The sequence below is a fragment of the Thalassophryne amazonica genome, chromosome 6 (genome assembly GCF_902500255.1).
Source record: "Thalassophryne amazonica chromosome 6, fThaAma1.1, whole genome shotgun sequence".
Classification (NCBI taxonomy): domain Eukaryota; kingdom Metazoa; phylum Chordata; class Actinopteri; order Batrachoidiformes; family Batrachoididae; genus Thalassophryne; species Thalassophryne amazonica.
In genome coordinates, this window is record NC_047108.1 from 75,033,002 (window position 1) to 75,048,140 (window position 15,139).

Below are 15,139 nucleotides of genomic sequence, written 5' to 3' on the forward strand. Positions count from 1 at the left end.
GAGGACCACGATCTGAGAGAATGTCTGATGGAATCCCATGCAGACGCACGACATGGTGGACCAGGAGGTCTGCAGTCTCCTGGGTTGTCGGGAGCTTCGGGAGGGCCACGAAGTGGGCCGCCTTGGAGAACCGGTCCACTATCGTGAGGATGGTAGTCTTGCCCTGGGACGGTGGGAGGCCCGTGACGAAGTCCAGGCCGATGTGAGACCAGGGGCGATGAGGCATGGGCAAAGGCTGGAGGAGACCCTGGGTTTTTTGGTGGTCCGCTTTGCCCCTGGCGCAGGTGGTGCAGGCCTGGACATACTCCCGGACGTCGGCGTCCAGAGACGCCCACCAGAAGCGCTGCCAGACAACTGCCACGGTTCTTCGCACCCCTGGGTGGCAGGAACCGTGACAGAAGTCCAGGACTGCAGCTCTGGCTTCTGGTGGGACGTACAGTCTGTTCTTTGGGCCGGTCCCCAGGTCCGGGTTCCGTGTCAGGGCCTCCCGGACGGCCACGACAGTGGACTCGGGGATGATGGTTTCGGTCGGGTCTGACAGCTCGGTCCTGACTTCCTCTTCGTGCACCCGGGAGAGGGCGTCAGACCGTTGGTTCTTCGTCCCGGGGCGGTATGTGATCCAAAAGTCAAAACGCACAAAGATCAGTGACCAGCGGGCTTGCCTGGGGTTCAGACACTTGGCGGTCCGGATGTACTCCAGGTTCCGATGGTCTGTGAAAACTGTGAATGGCTCCGAAGCTCCTTCCAACAGGTGTCTCCACTCCTCCAGAGCCTCCTTTACCGCAAGAAGTTCCCGATTGCCGACGTCATAGTTCCTTTCAGCCGGGGTCAAACTGCGGGAAAAATAGGCACAAGGGTGGAGAACCTTGTCGGACTCCCTGCTCTGGGACAACACAGCTCCTATCCCTGAGTCAGAGGCATCCACTTCGACTATAAACTGGTGACTTGGATCGGGCTGCACCAGAACTGACGCAGTCGAGAACCAGCGTTTCAACTCCCTAAACACGGCTTCGCACTGATCCGACCAGGTGAAGGGGACTTTTGTGGAGGTCAGGGCTGTCAGGGGACTAACCACCTGACTGTAGCCCTTGATGAACCTCCGGTAAAAATTAGCAAAACCGAGGAACTGTTGCAGTTTCCTACGGTTCGTTGGTTGGGGCCAGTCTCTCACCGCCGCTACCTTGGCCGGATCGGGTGCGACGGAGTTTGAAGAGATGATGAACCCCAGGAAGGACAAAGAAGTATGGTGGAACTCGCACTTCTCACCCTTCACAAACAGCCGGTTCTCCAACAACCGCTGCAGGACCTGACGTACATGCGTAACATGAGTCTCAGGATCTGGGGAAAAGATGAGTATATCGTCTAGATATACGAAGACAAACCGATGCAGGAAGTCCCGCAAGACATCATTTACCAAAGCTTGTAAAGTTGCGGGGGTGTTTGTGAGGCCGAACGGCATGACCAGGTACTCAAAGTGACCTAACGGGGTGTTAAATGCCGTCTTCCATTTGTCTCCCTTCCGGATCCGAACCAGGTGGTACGCATTCCTAAGATCCAGTTTTGTGAAAATTTGGGCTCCATGCAGGGGCGTAAACACTGAATCTAACAGGGGCAGAGGGTATCGGTTGCGAACCGTGATTTCGTTCAGCCCCCTGTAATCAATGCATGGACGGAGTCCGCTGTCTTTCTTGCCCACGAAAAAGAAACCTGCACCCATCGGGGAGGTGGAGTTCCGGATCAGCCCAGCAGCTAATGAGTCCCGGATGTAGGTCTCCATTGATTCTTGCTCAGGACGTGAGAGGTTGTACAGCCTGCTGGACGGGTACTCAACGCCCGGGATCAAATCAATGGCACAATCGTACGGACGGTGTGGGGGAAGTGTGAGCGCCAGATCTTTGCTGAAAATGTCAGCAAGATCGTGGTACTCACTTGGCACCGCCGTCAGATTGGGGGGGACTTTAGCCTCCTCACTAGCTGTCACACCAGGCGGAACCAAGGATCCGAGACATTCCCAGTGGCAGGTTTCGCTCCACTGAGCCACAATCCCAGACGGCCAATCAATCCGGGAATTGTGTTTTATCATCCAAGGATAACCCAATATCACACGGGAGGTAGAAGGTGTTACATAAAACACAATCTCCTCCCTGTGATTACCAGACACCACCAATGTCACTGGCTGTGTCTGGTGTGTGATTAATGGAAGAAGGGTGCCATCTAGTGCCCGTACCTTCAAAGGTGAAGGTAGAGCCACTAGAGGGAGCCTGACTTCCCTTGCCCATCTGCTGTCCAGCAGATTCCCCTCCGACCCCGTGTCCACCAGTGCTGGGGCGTGAAGGGTTAGATCCCCACTCAGGATCGTGACTGGGATGCGTGCAGATTTTCGGGGTCTCCCCGCGTGGGTATTGTGACCCACCCTTAGCCCAGTCTCTAAAGACGAGTGCTGCTGTATTGACCATTTTTTCTGTGTGTGCTCGGTTGAGCTGCAGAGAAAACACTCCCCACGGACCAGCCTCCTTTGTCTCTGATCTGATGGCCTTTTGGCCCTGCTCGTTTCCATAGCAACATCAGCAGGGGGAGCTGTCGTCACGTGGAGTACCCTGGCTGTGGAGCGTGGGGAAGACGGCTCCTTTTCGGACCCGGGAGGAAGAGGGACGGCTTGTGCCTGACCACGCCCTTCGTCTCGCTCCCATCGGTGTTCTGTTAATCAGTTGTCTAACCGTATAACCAGGTCGATAAGCCTGTCTAAATCCCGCGGCTCGTCCTTCGCCACCAGGTGCTCCTTAAAGACCAGAGACAGTCCGTTTACAAAGGCGGCGCGGAGCGCAACAGCATTCCAGCTGGCTCGCGCTGCCACAATGCGGAAGTCGACTGCATACTTAGCTGCGCTCCGACACCCCTGTCTTATCGACAGCAGCACGCTTGAAGCGGTCTCGCCTCTATGAGGGTGGTCGAACACCTGTCGGAACTCCCTCACAAACCCAGTATATGTCGTTAGGAGCCGGGAATTCTTCTCCCAGAGCGCTGTAGCCCATGCGCGTGCCTCTCCTCGAAGCAAATTTATAACATAAGCCATCCGGCTAGCGTCTGACGCGTACATGATGGGACGCTGTGAAAAGACGAGTGAGCACTGCATCAAGAAGTCCGCGCACATCTCAACACAACCTCCGTAAGGCTCCGGAGGGCTTATGTATGCTTCAGGGGAAGGTGGGGGGGTTCGTTGAACGACCAGTGGAACGTCTGTTTCTGGCATTCGGTCAGCAGGAGGAGGTGCTGCAGCAGCGCCCTGAGCATGCGCTTCCACCTGGGCGGTGAGAGCCTCCATCCTCCGATTGAGAATAACGCTCTGCTCGGTGACTAAGTCCAACCGAGCAGTGAAAGCGGTTAAGATTTGCTGCAGCTCACCTAACACGCCTCCTGCTGATGCCTGTACACCTCGCTCTTCCATTGGCTGTTCAAGCGATGGTTGACGCCCCTCGGGATCCATGACGCTGGCCGAGAAATCCTGTTGTGAAGGTGTAGGAACACGGACCCACAGCAGGGGGCATTAAATGAACGGACAATGGATAAGCCAAACAGTAACAATTTAATGTTGTGAAGTGCACAACGGAATACAGACAAATACAGTTGGTACCACAGACAATTAAATGTTGAGTGACGTGTGGGCAGGCTTGAGGATAGGAGACGTCCGTCCTGAACCGAGCCGGATCCCACACGGCCTTCACCGCCAACGGATCTGAAGAACACCGGAGCCGCCAAGTCCTGGAGCCCCAGGTGGCCACCGTCTCCAGCTGTCAGACCTGGTACTGCTGGCAGAGAACAGAAACAGTTTTGATGAGTGTGAGTTCGCACACTCAGTACCCCACCGTCTGTGTTCTTTTGGGAGGGAGCACCTCCACCTCCAATCACACACTCGTGCAGCTCCTGTCTAACCACTTATCTGGTTGGGGTGTGAAGCGAAGCCGTCGCTGATCACACCAAACGCCAATCCCACAGATAAGGCAACACTTACAGGAAAACGGCTGCAAAAGAGTTCAGACTGTTATTCAGTTTTAAGTTAGCAGAGAAATTACCTCCAAGGTAGCTGATTTCTCGGCGAGGAGGTGGAGATGCAGTCCGGCCTTTATGGTGAGGTTGATGAGATGGCTGAGTGACAGCTGGTGCTGATGGTGTGTGACAGCTGTCACTCCCAGTGGCTCCGGCGTCCTCTCGTGCTTGAAGCCCGCACTCCAAGCAGGGCGCCATCTGGTGGGGGTGGGCCAGCAGTACTTCCTCTTCAGCGGCCCACCCAACAAACAATGAATCAATCTAAATTACGGGTATTACGTAACAACAGCGAACAATGGACATTGATAATTACATTCTGGACTCACACGCCATTCCAACAGGAAATCATCTACATATTAAAAGCCAAGTGGCATCTGTGTACATGTATGCATGTGTGTGTGTGTGTGTGTGTGTGTACCTTTGACCACAGAAACTGGGGAGAGCTGACATTTGCTGTTAGGTATGCTCATGTATTTTGGGTCAAGGATGGGCCACCAAAACGGAACGTTGATAGGACTAATACTTTTGGAGAAATTACAGGTATTACATAACAACAGTGAACAATGGATGTTGATAATTACATTCTGGACTCACACACCATTCCAAATCATCATAGAAACTTTGGATAATTTATTAGCACTTTTGAAAAATGTCAGCTACCTATTTTATAAACACTACCCAATCTAGAGTCCGTGGATCCCCACGGGTAATGCACTCATGTCTTTATAAACTTAGAGTAAGCCCTTCATATCACCATGGGATTGGGCCCCCTCATCAATGCCGCCATGATGATACAGTAGCTCATAAAAGTGCATACTTACTCCGCTTTTGCATCTTGCAGCACGGCATGACAACTCCAGAAATAACAAGTTGAACCAATTGTAGCTCTTCTACACTGTCCACTGGTTACTTGTACAACTTTGAGAACCCTCATTTTTGTGAAATTGAGGCTTATACATATTACTTATCACAGTAAAAGGCAAGGGAGCATGAATCCCCATGCCATAAGCATCATAATCATGAAGGGAAACAAAAGTATGAATGGCAGTGGTATCATGCAATCTGGAATGTCACCACTGGATGTCACTAAATCTCAGGCTCCACTTCTCATGGGCAAATGGCACCTCGGAATTGAGCCAAACGTGGCACACATATACTTTGACTTATGGGGAGTGACACAGGAGCACCTTAGTAGTAGTAGTAGTAGTCGTAGTTAAGAGGAGAGACACTTTTGCACTTCAGAATTAAGTGGAATTGAACTTGGCACACATGCTTTGACATATTGAAAGTAACATAGGCTTTTGAGCACTTAAATAGTAGTACTAAGACCAGTAGTAGTAATAGTAGTAGTTAAGGGGAGAGACACTTGGTGCTGCATCATCATCGGCAAGTGTGCTAAACGGTTTGTGTCATACTTTTTTATTCTCTTCTTTTTCCTTTAAATGTTTTACCTCTTCATTTTTGCAAGAAACAGTAATAGTAGCAGTAGCATAGTAGTAGTCGTAGTTGTACTAGAAGCTGTCTCTTCTTGTGGCAGCTTTAGTCACACCCTAACAGTAGTCTGGAATCCAGGATAGATGGGAGGTGACAGCTTTCTTGGTGAAGATGAAATTTTCCTTTCAGCCTCAGAATCAAACCTGCCTTGGAGCGGGCAATCAACTAGTTTTTATATGACAACAGAACAAATCCAGGCTCAAGACTCCTATTCACCTTCTAGCAACCTTTACCTGTAACTTCATATCTTACAGTTGTATACAAAAGTTTGGGCACCCCTGATAATTTTCATGATTTTCCTTTATAAATCATTGGTTGTCTGGATCAGAAATTTTAGTTAAATATATCATATTGCAGATGAACACAGTGATATTTGAGAAGTGAAATGAGGTTACTAGTATTTACAGAAAGCGTGGAATAATTATTTAACCAAAATTAGGCAGGTGCATAAATTTGGGTGCCCTTGTCATTTTATTGATTTGAATACATTTAGCACTAATTATTGGAACACAAAATTGGTTTGGTAAGCTCATTGACCCTTGACTTCCTTACACAGGTGAATCCAATCATGAGAAAGGGTATTTAAGGTGGCCATTTGCAAATGTTTTCCCTCTTTGCATTTCTTCTAATGAGTGGCAATATGGGAGCCTCTAAACAACTCTAAAATTACCTGAAAACAAAGATTATTCAACATCATGGTTTAGGGGAAGGATTCAAAAAGCTATCTCAGAGATTTCAGCTGTCAGTTTCCACTATGAGGAACATAGTGAGGAAATGGAAAACCGCAGGCACAGTACTAGTTAAGGCCCGCAGTGGCAGGCCAAGAAAAATCTCAGATAAGCTGAAGTGAAGGATGGTGAGAACAGTCATAGTCAACCCACAGACCTGCTCCAAAGACCTACAACATGATCTTGCTGCAGATAGTGTCTCTGTGCATCGTTCAACTATACAGCGCACTTTGCACAAATAGATGCTGTAATGCAGAGGAAGCCTTATCTGCGTACACGCCACAAACAGAGTCACTTGAGGTATGCTAAAGCACATTTGGACAAGCCAGCTTCATTTTGGAATAAGGTGCTGTGGAGTGATGAAACTAAAATTGATTTGGACATAACAAGGGGTGGTATGCATGGCTGAAAAAGAACACAGCATTCCAAGAAAAACACTTGGTACCTACAGTAAAATTTTGAGGTGGTTCCAACATGTTGTGTGGCTGTGTGGCCAGTGCAGGTACTGGGAATCTTATTAAAGTTGAGGGTCACATGGATTCCAATCAATATCAGCAGATTCTTGAGAACAATGTTAATGAATCAGTGACAAAGCTGAAGTTGAGCTGGGGCTGGATGTTTCAACAAGACAATGACCCTAAACACTGCTCAAAATATACAAGGCATTCATACAGAAGAACAAGTAGAAAATTTTGGAATGGCCATCTCAGTCCCCAGACCTGAATATTATTGAAAATCTGTGATGTGATTTTAAGCAGGCTGTCCATGTTCAGAAACCAACAAACCTGACTGAACTGGAGATGTTTTGTAAAGAAGAATGGTCCAAAATGCCTTCAACCAGAATCCAGACTCTCATTAGAAGCTATAGGAAGCGTTTAGAAGCTGTTATTTCTGCAAAGAACCAGTGATTTATAAAGGAAGTTCATGGAAATCATCAGGGGTGCCCAAACTTTTACATACAACTGTATTTCTTCTCTGTCACCCCACTATTAAGTTAAATAGCTGGTGATGCCACAGACAAATTTGGACTCTGCAAATCTTCTGTAATCACAGCCACAAAAACCTATGAATCCTATTCTCCTGCAGTTATGTCAGGATTATTAACTGACTAAGCAATGAGTCAACTGAATTAACCACATGCTCTTACATTTGCCACAATTTAAACAATGAACAGGACTGAGGACTAAAACATTGTTTGCATTATAGTTAGAATGCGCCTGAAAAAAATCAAGTTGGAGTGCCACTGCAGAACCTGCAAGAACATGTGCACAGAAAAAAATGGTTTCACTTTATGCTGAGAAAAGTGAGATAAATTGGCGCTGAGACATGCTGTCAATGTGCTTCTGACTCCAAACATCACATCTCCCTCAAGCTCTTCAGCGTTTATGTGCTTCTGTGGTTATTTTCCCCTGGAGAGTCCCGAGGGAATGACAGAAAAACTAATGTCAGAGAAAGAGACGTGCAGACAGACACACAGGCATCATGGGGGAGCAAAAACTGCAAATCTAGTCATTTGCAGAGCCCCAGAAAAATCAAAATGTAAATAAACCTGATTAATTTTGGTGCCCATTTGTTTGCTCATTTGTTCCCAGTGGAAACTCATTTGTTCCCAGTGGAAACTGAATATTTTTATAATTTCTTTTGCTTTCTCTTACACAGCGAGATGAGAGAAGCAGCAATATTTTTAAGCAGTTGATGAAACAAAACAAAACAAAATTAATCCATTTTAAGAAGTCAAGATAAATCAAAGTGAGTGAAGTTATGCAGAACCATTCAGAGGCAAAGCCATGTTATTGCGCCTTATAAAAATGCAGAAAAATGGTGCAAAAGGAAATTAAAGTTAAAAAGCTTTGAAGTTAAAATGAACAACAAATGAATAAACACAAAACTTATAATAGCATACTGGGTGGAAACAAGACAGGCACTCAGTAGAAGACATTCATCAGCCCACGTGCTGTTCATTGATATAAACCCGAACTAATCCAGGTGGTTTAAATGCACACATTCTTAAATTCAATGTTATCTGTCTTTACTCTTAACTCACAGCAAGAAGGCTGTGGGTTTGATTCCTCCAAATTGATCATTCCTTTGGTGTCTGCATGAGTTTCTTTACAACATCAAAACATGCATGTTCACGTCTGCAAAGCTGATGGTGGTTCAGTTGTTACTGGAGTCATTGTAAATATGTTTAAGTTTGGAACCATTTGATAGTGGACAAGGTTGGGTAGGATTACTTTGAAATGTAATCCAAAAGTAATCAGATTACACGTAATCCAAATGTATGTACATACATACATGTAATCCACATATATTCTTTCAAGGTAATCCCACCCAACCTTGATAGTGGAGAGCAGCATAATGCAGATGTCAGAAATATCAGGACACACAACAGGAAAACTAATCTAATTGTATTTATATTTACATTTGTTTTTTTTTTAAACCTACACTACGTAAACAACAACAACAAAAAAAAACTACTCACACACACCCCATAATGACAACATTTTTTTTTTTAAATTTTAGATGATCGCTAGGCTCAAACAATAACACAACCACTCTCCTCGTACCCCTTCTTAGACATCTCTCACTCTGTTGCTGGGTTACAGCTCTCTCCTCATCTATGCCTCTGTCATGTGCAGTTGCACTATGGCACGAATGAGATATGGTAATACGAGCAGTCCACATTGACATGCACTTTGTCCATGTGGCCGTCCTCTTCAACCCCCCACCACCTCTGTGTGTTTTCACTGTTAAAGAGTGCACACAGTGCATCCAGAAAGTGTTCACAGTGCTTCACTTTTTCCACATTTTATGTTATGTAACAGTCTTATTCCAAAATGGTCTAAATATTTTTCCCTCAAACCTCTACTCACAACACCCCATAATGACAACATGAAAAAGTTGTTTTTTTTTTTTGCAAATTTATTAAAAATAAAAAACTAAGAAATCACTCGTACATAAGTATTCACACCCTTTGCTCAATACTTTGTTGATGCACCTTTGGCAGCAATTACAGCCTCAAGTCTTCTTGAATATGATGCCACAAGCTTGGTGCACCTATCTTTGATGGTCTGAGTTTTTCCTTACCACTGTTGCTCTGGGGGTTTGTAAGGTTAGACCTTCCCTGTGTGAAGCGCTTTGAGGCAACTATGTTGTGATTTGGCGCTATATAAATGACAATAAATTCAAATTGAAATTGAATTGAAACTGAGAGTCCTTCAGGTGCCTTGTGGCAAACTCCAGGCAAGCTGCCATGTGCCTTGGAGTGTCTTCCATCTTGCCACTCTACCATACATGCCTCATTGGTGGAATGCTGCAGAGATGGTTCTCTCTCCACAGAGGAATGCTGGAGCTCTGACAGAGTGACCATCAGATTCTTGATCACCTCCCTGACTATGGCCCGTCTCCCCTGATTGCTCAGTTTAGACGGGTGGCCAGATCTAGGAAGAGTCCTGGTGGATCCAAACGTCTTCCATTTATGGATGATGAGGCCACTGTGCCTTGAAACAATCTTGTCTCAGAGGTCTACAGACAATTAAAGGACTTGTCTTCATGCTTCATGCTTGGTTTTTGCTCTGACATGCACTGTCAACTGTGGGACCTTATATGTAAACAGGTGTGTCTTTCCAAATCCTGTCCAATCAACTGACTTTACCCCAGGAGCACTCCAAATAAGCTGTGGAAACATCTCAAGGATGATCAGTGGAAACAGGATGCACCTAAGCTAAATTTTGAGCTTCATGGCAAAGGCTGTGAAAAAAAAAAAAAAAAAAAAAAAACTTTTCACATTGTCATTATGGAGTATTGTGTATAGAAATTTGAGGGAAAAAAATGAATTTCACCCATTTTGGAATAAGGTTGTAAAATAAGAAAATTTGGAAAAATTTGTGTGGCGCTGTGAATACTTTCTAGATGCACCGTACGTGCAAAAAAAGAGGATGTTACTGGCAGACAGCCTTGATTGTAAAAGCAGAAAGGTGCTGGTGCTGAGAAAGGGTGTGCCTCAACCAAACACCAACAAATAATCATCAGAATTTGCACTGGGAAAAACATCATTATTTGCATGTTTTAAAGCAGCAGATATGGATCTTTATCAAGTGAATAGCTCCATGGCTAAGAGGCTTCATCAAGATCATTCTATCTGAGACACCAACCAAAATACAGTGCATCCGGAAAGTATTCACAGCGCATCACTTCTTCCACTTCTTTTCTTATGTTACAGCCTTATTCCTAAATGGATGAAATTCATTTTCTCCTCTAAATTCTACACACAATACCCCTTAATGACAATTTGAAAGTTTTTTTTTTTTTTTTTTTTAAGATTTCTGGACATTTTTTAAAAACAACAAAACTACGCTCCCCATCCAACCTGATGGAGCTTGAGAGGTGCTGTAAAAAGGAATGTGCAAAACTGCATAAAGATAGGTGCACCAAGCTTGTGGCATCATATTCAAGAAGACTTGACACTGTAATTGCTGCCAAAGGTACATCAACAAAGTATTGTGCAAAGGGTGTAAATAATTATGTACATGTGAGTTCTTAGTTTTTTATTTTTAATAAATTTGCAAAAAATAAAAAATAAAAAATAAATAAATAATACTTTTTTCATGTTGTCATTATGGGGTGTTGTGAGTAGAGGTTTGAGGGAAAAAAATTATTTTGACCATTTTGGAATAAGACTGTTACATAACATAAAATGTGTAAAAAGTGAAGCAGTGTGAACACTTTCCGGATGCACTGTGTGCACACTTTAACAGTGAAAACACACAGAAGTGGTGGGGGGTTGAAGAGGACGGCCACATGGACAAAGTGCATGTCAATTGTGGACTGCTCATATTAACATAACTCATTCGTGCCATAGTGCAACTGCACATGACGGAGGCACAGATGAGGAGAGAGCTGTAACCCGGCAACGGAGTGAGAGATGTCTAAGAAGGGGTACAAGGAGAGTCTGGTTGTGTTATTGTTTGAGCCTAGAGATCATCTGTGCACACCAGCTGCAGACAAACACATGAAGCCAGTTAAAGCATGCATGTGCACACAGACACCAATCTGCAAACAAAAGCCGTAAAAGCATGCCTTCTCCACCTCCGTCTCTGCTGTGATGTTGCCTATACAGAGGATCATCTGTATTTTCAGGTTGTGTTGGATCGACTGAGGGGTTCTGAGGACTTCTGGCATCACTGGAATGAAGAAGGAGCAGGTTTATGCATAATAGATAAAGTCTCAACAGAGTGAGAGGGGCTTCCCCACCTCATACCATCCCTTTCATTTATACCCAGAATGAGGACACAAACAGAAAAAACACTCCATGTTCTGAGGTGAAAATACTACAAGGATGAAGTTGATAGAACTGAGATCTTTAATGTGTTAATCCATATTGAAGCTGTATTATGAAGCCTTGTAATTGTCTAGTTTGTCTCTGTTCTGCCTGCTCAGTCTTTCTCAGACCGCTGAAGTAGGTTAAGTAAAATAACCACAGGGGTAGATCCTGAATAATTACCAACCATTACATAGGTTAATTTATAGGAAAAAAAAAAATCAGAGTCAACATCTTTTTCCATGGGGACATGTGGAAGAGCTGACATAAGAGTCCCACTGTCTCCTGTGCTTTTCAAACCCGACTCATAATCTCAAATAAGGACAAATGTGCTGCTGCGCTCTTCTTCTTTCCCTGATTTATCTGCTAAATTGTTGTTGTTTTTGTTTTTTTTACTCTTATCTTCTTCAGTGTAGTTTGATTTATAGAAGTCTTGCATATTACCTCGTCTACAGTATGTTGGAATGTCAATGGTAAATCGATTCCACTTCTCGCACACTTTCCCACCTGGACAAAATGCATAATGCGCTTTACAGTGATGCCTCACACACACACACACACACACACAGACCAGTGTCAGTGTGCGCCTTTCCACCGGGCTCAACTGCACACTGGAAACAACGTAAGGATTATGGACATTGTCCAAGGGACGTCAGTGATTTACCTACCTGACAAGGAATTGATCCTTAGGTCACGTGCACATCAAGCCGCAACCTCCGGGTGCTCCAGTTTCCTCCCATTTCCAATGAGATCCAGGTTAGGTGAACTGGAAACTTTAAATTGACTGTAGGTGTGAATGTGTTTGTCATATGTGGCCCTGTGATAATACTAGTGACCTGTCCACTCTTGCCCTATGACTTTTGGGACAAGCTAAAGTTCAGCCCTGACTCTTGACTGGAATACGCAAGCAAAGAGAATGAATGAATAATCACATTACAGATTATGGGTTTGTTTCATGACAGAAAACAATGTTGGCAGTTTATATGTGAACTGTAAGTTGTTTTTGTTTGTTTTATTTTGTTTGTTTTTTGTTCTTTTGCAATAGTTAGTGAAAATGTTGGATATACTCTAAAAAAAAAAAAAAAGTTTTTTTTTTTTTTGTGCTGGCTTCAGTCTGCTTTGGCGATCCCAAATGAAGAAGGAATCCAAAGGAACTTACTATTTAAACAAACAAACAACACAAAAAACATTTTTTGTGGTGAGCCTCTCTGCTTGTTCCACACAGACACTTTTGCCACATAGCTGCTAATCCCACAAGTCAATGGAAACCAAGATAAAGAACCATCAATTACCTACTCCTTACCAGTCCATCAGATACCCCGGCTGGGGATAATAAGTTGGCCACAGGAGGAGATAGATGCCACTGATGTAAAGACACGAACACTCCTCACAATGCACTGAGGTTTCCACCCAAAGTCCCTGAGGCTCTATGACCAGTGGAAGGAGGGAGGGTGAGGATTAGTGAGTGTCAGAGCCACAATCCAAGATGAAATGAGGAACATCTATGAATACTCCGAAAGATGCCCCGAAGAAGACCAAGTGCTGCATGGAAAAACCACTGACAGATAGAGCAGTGGCTGACATTAGAAGACCTACCAGTGGCTAGAAAAGGCCAGTCTAAAGGATAGCACAAGAACAAGACCTAAGCACCAGATCCATAGAGGCAGGAGTCAACCACAGCCAACAGTACCCAAGCTGCAGGTGGGGCAAATGTGCCCCAGTGACAATCCAGCACATAGTAGGACACAAGATGCAAGCTGGAACAGCATATACATAGTCACAACCAAGGGCTGGGAATCGTGACAAGGAACATCTGTGTTGCATATGGATTAGAAGTCCCCAAGTCCCGATGGGAGACACCACCAAAGGTGGTTGAGAACAACAGGCCTAAGGTCCTGTGGGACTTCAAACTCCAGACAGACAAACAGCTGCTGGCCAACCAACCAGACATAGTGGTGGTTGACAAAGGGAAAAGAAAACTGCAAGTTGTGATCGATGTGGCAATCCCAGCTGACAGCAACATCAGAAAGAAGGGAGCAGGAGGAAACTCGAGAAGCACCAAGGGCTGAAGAAGCAACTGGTGCAGATATGGAAGGTAACATACAAAGTTGGTCCCAGTGGTAATAGGAGCACTGAGAGCTGTAACCCCCAAAATTGGAAGAGTGGCTCCAGCAGATTCCAGGCACAGCATCAGAGGTCTCTGTCCAGAATAGTGCAGTCCCAGGAACAGCTAAGGTACTGTGCCAAACACTCAAACCCATATCAAATCAAATCAAATCAATTTTATTTATATAGCGCCAAATCACAACAAACAGTTGCCCCAAGGTGCCTTATATTGTAAGGCAAGGCCATACAATAATTACGGAAAAAACCCCAACGGTCAAAACGACCCCCTGTGAGCAAGCACTTGGCAACAGTGGGAAGGAAAACTCCCTTTTAACAGGAAGAAACCTCCAGCAGAACCAGGCTCAGGGAGGGGCAGTCTTCTGCTGGGACTGGTTGGGGCTGAGGGAGAGAACCAGGAAAAAGACATGCTGTGGAGGGGAGCAGAGATCAATCACTAATGATTAAATGCAGAGTGGTGCATACAGAGCAAAAAGAGAAAGAAACACTCAGTGCATCATGGGAACCCCCCAGCGTCTAAGTCTATAGCAGCATAACTAAGGGATGGTTCAGGGTCACCTGATCCAGCCCTAACTATAAGCTTTAGCAAAAAGGAAAGTTTTAAGCCTAATCTTAAAAGTAGAGAGGGTGTCTGTCTCCCTGATCTGAATTGGGAGCTGGTTCCACAGGAGAGGAGCCTGAAAGCTGAAGGCTCTGCCTCCCATTCTACTCTTACAAACCCTAGGAACTACAAGTAAGCCTGCAGTCTGAGAGTGAAGCGCTCTATTGGGGTGATATGGTACTATGAGGTCCCTAAGATAAGATGGGACCTGATTATTCAAAACCTTAAAGTGAGAAGACGAATTTTAAATTCTATTCAAGAATTAACAGGAAGCCAATGAAGAGAGGCCAATATGGGTGAGATATGCTCTCTCCTTCTAGTCCCTGTCAGCACTCTAGCTGCAGCATTTTGAATTAACTGAAGGCTTTTCAGGGAACTTTTAGGACAACCTGATAATAATGAATTACAATAGTCCAGCCTAGAGGAAATAAATGCATGAATTAGTTTTTCAGCATCACTCTGAGACAAGACCTTTCTAATTTTAGAGATATTGCGCAAATGCAAAAAAAGCAGTCCGACATATTTGTTTAATATGCGCACTGAATGACATATCCTGATCAAAAAGGTCAGGGTAATGCCATCCAGAGTAAGGATCTGGTTAGACACCATGTTTCTAAGATTTGTGGAGCCAAGTACAATAACTTCAGTTTTATCTGAGTTTAAAAGCAGGAAATTAGAGGTCATCCATGTCTTTATGTCTGTAAGACAATCCTGCAGTTTAGCTAATTGGTGTGTGTCCTCTGGCTTCATGGATAGATAAAGCTGGGTATCATCTGCGTAAAAATGAAAATTTAAGCAATGCCGTCTAATAATACTGCCTAAGGGAAA